Raw genomic sequence first — 4,688 nt, forward strand, 5'->3', positions numbered from 1 at the left:
GCCTGAGTGTGTGCATGTGCGTACATGGACGTGTGTCCATCCCAAGGTCTCTCAGCTGTTTGGGCACACTTGTGAGTTCCCACAGGGTGTATGTGTGTCTGGATGAGGAGGGCAGGGTTAGAAGGTCATTCCCAGGTTGGAGGGGGGCAGGGTGCAGGTAGGGTGGTATAATGAGGCTGAGGGATGCAGTTCCATTCGATAGAGAGAATCTAGGGAGGTATCTAATTGCAGCTGTGCTTCTCACTGACACAAGTCACTTTCACCTCTTTGTGCCTCAGTCTCCTCACCTGGAAAAGTCACGTGCTGGGCTGGTTGGGTCTGTTTCCACCTTTGCATGTCTAGGAGACCAAATGGTCAAATGCTGTCCTAGCTCTGATCATAAACAGTGCTGACTGTAACTGCCCTGGAGCTATTCACCCGGAGCATTTTGGGGAAGGGGGGGTGGCAGGGAGTGATTATGGCCGCAAAGCTCCAACTTGCACGAACTGACAAGACACCACCAAGCACAAAGGCGGTGGCTTTCTTGACTCCTCACTGAAAGGCTCCCGCAGCTCCAGAAGGCAGCACACCCACCAGCTAACTGCTCATTCTCCCCGGAATGGGGGCACGGCGGGCCCTGGCCGGTGAGCCATTTGTCTGATTAAGGCCAATATTGGAAAAGATGACTTCAGTCTGCACACTGCATTTTCCCCCGGCTGCTCACGAGTCCGGTGGGATGACCATCCGGGTGCTGTTCGTTGAGCGTCCACACAACCCAGTGCCGGGCACACGGCAGGTGTTCGGTGCCCGATCACTTAACCACCAAACAAGGACCAGGTGTCTGGGGGGTGACGCTGTGGAGCTCCCAGCTTTGTCTCTCTCCTTCTCTCTCTCTTCTCCCCTTCTCTGATCTTTGTAAGTACCTCCCGCCCCATCCCTCTGATAAATGGCCAGGCTCCTCTTGTGGAAGGAGGGGCATTTTCAGGGCACTGCAGCGAGCTCCATGGAGCCTTGTTCTGCCTGACACCTTTATTAATCGCTGGGCCGGGAAGATAAACAGCTTGTTAATTAAATTTGCAGATGTTGCTAAATTAGGAGGTGGTGTGCTTGTTCAGTCCTGGGAAGATAGAATGGTCCCACACTGGGCCTTGGAAAGGTCACTCCGGGCTGGGGCCGGGACAAGGGTGGTTAAGCTGAGTGGATAATAGTAATCACAATGGCCAGCATTTGCTGAGCACTTACTCTGTGCCAGTCACTGCGTGAGCCAGGAATTGGGGGTCTGGGTCCCATCTACATGCTGGGGGCCTTGAGCAAGCGTCTTCCCTCCTTCCAGGCTTGATTTGCTCATCTCTGCAAGCTGGGATCCTTCCAGCTGTGGCATTCATGCCTAGGTGCTCTGGTCCTCACCAAGTGCAGGGGGAGGCATCATGTTCCAGGGTAGGAGACGATCAGCACCCTCTGGCCCAGCAGAAAGTTCCCCAAGTGAGCCTCTGGTGGGAAGTGGCAGTCAGGGTACCTGGCTCTTGGTGTGGGAACCTGGGGGCTCTGATGGGCTTGGGGAGGGTTGAAGACTGGGGGTCTGTGGCTGTTTGTAGGAGTGTGGAGGTCTAGAGGTCTGGGAGTCTGGGAGATAAGGAGAGATCTGGGGCGTCTGATAGTTCTCAAGAAACTGGAGTCTGCAGAGTCCGGAAAGGTCTGAAGACAGCAGACAGTGTGTAAGGGTTTTCAGAGTCTAGGTTTCTGAGGATCTGGGAAGTGAGGAGGGTCTGGGAGGCACGGAAGGCGGTCTGAGGATTGGGGGTTGAGAATGCTGGAGGTGCTGGGGGTCTGGAAGATCTGGTCTGAGGATTTGTGTCTGGGGTGGGGTGTGGAAGTTATGGACCCCTGGGCTGTCTGAGGGTGAGAGTCTCAAGGGTCTGGGCCCTGGGGTGGTTTGAAATTTGGGGATCTAGTGCCTAGGATGTCAGAGGGTCGGGGGGTGTCCAGAATTTAGGGACGTGGGGTCCGGGGAGACATAGATGCTGGAATATCGGGCCTGAAATCTCAGATACTCTTGGGGATCCTGGAAAGTCTGAGCTCTGGAAAAGCGAAGATCTGGGGGTCTGGCGTGAAGAGCCACTAGTGCTGAAAGCCTAATGTGGCCCAATACCGCCACCCAGTGCACCTGCCTCCACATTACAGTCAGAAAAAGCAGACCGGGAGCTTCTCCAGTCCTCCTGGAATCCCTCCTCCCTTTCAAAGCCTGGAACCTCCCGGGAGTTCACAGCACATCGCGCAGGGAGGAGGGAAGCGAGCAGATCTGTAGGTTTACAAACGCGTGGTGTTCTGCCCTGCTCAGCGGTGGGGAGTGCGTCCGTCTGGCTCACCGCTGTGACCCCAACACGCAGAACAGTGCCGGGCACACGGCATACGGGTCTGTTGAGCAGGGGGAAATGGCATTTTAAAGGTAGTTCACCTGACAAGGGCAAGGCTGACACACACCTGCATGTGTGCCCCCCACACACACAACCCCAGCAGCTAACATCTGCGAAACTCTCTCCCATCACCCCTGTAAGCAGCCCTGTGACGTGGGTGCTATCATTAGCTCCTCTTACAGGGGAGGCAAGTGGGACTCTGGTGTTGTTAACCCAGGAGAACTGCACCGTTCAGTGCCGTGGCCGCTGGCCAGGTGTGGCCGGCCCACGCAGAGACGAGCTCAAGGTGCAGGAGACACATCCGATCCCAGGGACTTACTATCAAAACTGTAAAGTGTCTCGTTAACAACTGTTAATGGCGATTGTTGCACGTTGAAATGACCACGTTTTGGACATGCTCAGTTAAATCAAATATATTCCAGAAACTAATTTTACCAGTTTGTTTTTTTTCTTTTTAAACCATGAGCGCCAGAAAGTATGAGACATGTGTAGCTGGCATCCTACTTGTTCTGGACAGCACTGGTCACCGATGGATCAGATTCAAGGTCCCCCGCAGGTGGGTGGATGGGCATGCAAATGGCCCCAGGGCACAGGTGTAAAGTGCCTTGTGAGGAACCTGGCACTGACAGGTGAGCAATGAAGTCTACCTCCGCTTCATTTTCTCTCCCTCTCTCCTTACCTAGGCCTTGAGGACAGGTAGAGCGATGGGTAAGGGCAAGCCATTCCAGGCAAAGATGCTGGATGTGGGAATGTGTATGACCCTCCACGGTGAGGGGACACTTCCCTTAGGTGAAGAGTAATGCTGGGCGTCTGGGCGGGTGGGGCAGTAGGGGTGAAAGATGCCTCGAGGCCTTGTCTGCTTTCCGGGCAAATGACAATAGTGAGCTCGGGCTGCATCACAGGGGGGCCACCTGCTAGGTGCTTGGGGCCTCCATGCTTGACCCTGTTTGACCCTGGATGAGTGAGCCCCAGCTCCCACTGCTAGGTCCACAGTGCGAGCCGCTGGCTTTCAGGGAGGGGTCTAAATGTCTGCTTCGGATCTTAGTTGTTGCCCTAACATTCTGCCCTGATTAAGAACAGCCCTGGGGAGGGGCGCCGGGGTGGCTCAGTCGGTTAAGCGTCTGACTTCGGCTCAGGTCACGATCTCACGGTTTGTGGGTTGGAGCCCTGCATCGGGCTCTGTGCTGATGGCTCAGAGCCTGGAGCCTGCTTTGGATTCTGTGTCTTCCTCTCTGTCTCTGCTCCTTCCTTGCTTGCACTCTGTCTCTCTCTCCCTCTCAAAAATAAACAAACATTAAAAATTTTTTAATTAGGGGCGCCTGGGTGGCTCAGTCGGTTAAGCGTCTGACTTCAGCTCAGGTCATGATCTCGCGCTCCATGAGTTCGAGCCCCGCGTCGGGCTCTGGGCTGATGGCTCGGAGCCTGAAGCCTGCTTCCGATTCTGTGTCTCCCTCTCTCTCTGCTCCTCCCCCGTTCATGCTCTGTCTCTCTCTGTCTCAAAAATAAATAAACGTTAAAAAAAATTAAAAAAAATTTTTTTTTAATTAAAAAAAAACTGGAGATAATGCCTATTGCCATGTCCCCAGGGTGTTTGCATCCAGTTGAGTTCATGAGTTCAAAGCCTATGGCCCTGAGCTCAACTCATGTGAACATGACAAGTCTTAGTTCAAATCCCTCTCCCCTGTACAGGACCTGGGCCTCTGCCCTCCAAACACCGGGATGAAGGCAAACCTTGGTTCTGTCTTGGGACGGCTAATGGGCCAGCGGGAGGAGACAGGACCTGTAAGCCGGAACCATCCCACAGTGTGATCTGGGCTGTGATAGGGTCACACTTAGGGCATGTGGAAGAGAGGGGGATGGGACTTGCGGCACTTGAGGGAGACGGTCCCCCTTAAGCGAGGCAATGCCAGGGCAAGAATATGCAATCAAGGAGAGGCTGGGAGAGGCAACAGTGTGAGCAAAGAATCACTTGGAATCACACAGCAGAGCGCGGCTGGGAGTTTGCACCAGCTAATGGAGCGGGGTGCAGTCACAGCCCTCATCCCCCTGTCTCCCGAGGTGAAGAGGGAGGGACGCCTGGGGGGACAGCTGGGGCTGCCCTGTGGCCCTCTAGCACACGTGTCCCAGCCTTCCTTTCCCCTCATCCTGCCTGCCACCTCTAAGTTTCCTCCTATGGGAACAAATCCTCAGGCTTGTACTCAGAAATGTATTTAGAAGGACCTGCTTTCTGCGGAGGCCCAAAGCCCCCCCGCCTCCCGGTCCCCCCGGATTGACAGGGAAGGCCGTATTTCAGAG

This window comes from Lynx rufus, unplaced genomic scaffold (assembly GCF_022079265.1).
Source record: "Lynx rufus isolate CCGP_SWC_20201006 ecotype Redwood Valley unplaced genomic scaffold, mLynRuf1.p SCAF_2, whole genome shotgun sequence".
NCBI classification, from domain to species: domain Eukaryota; kingdom Metazoa; phylum Chordata; class Mammalia; order Carnivora; family Felidae; genus Lynx; species Lynx rufus.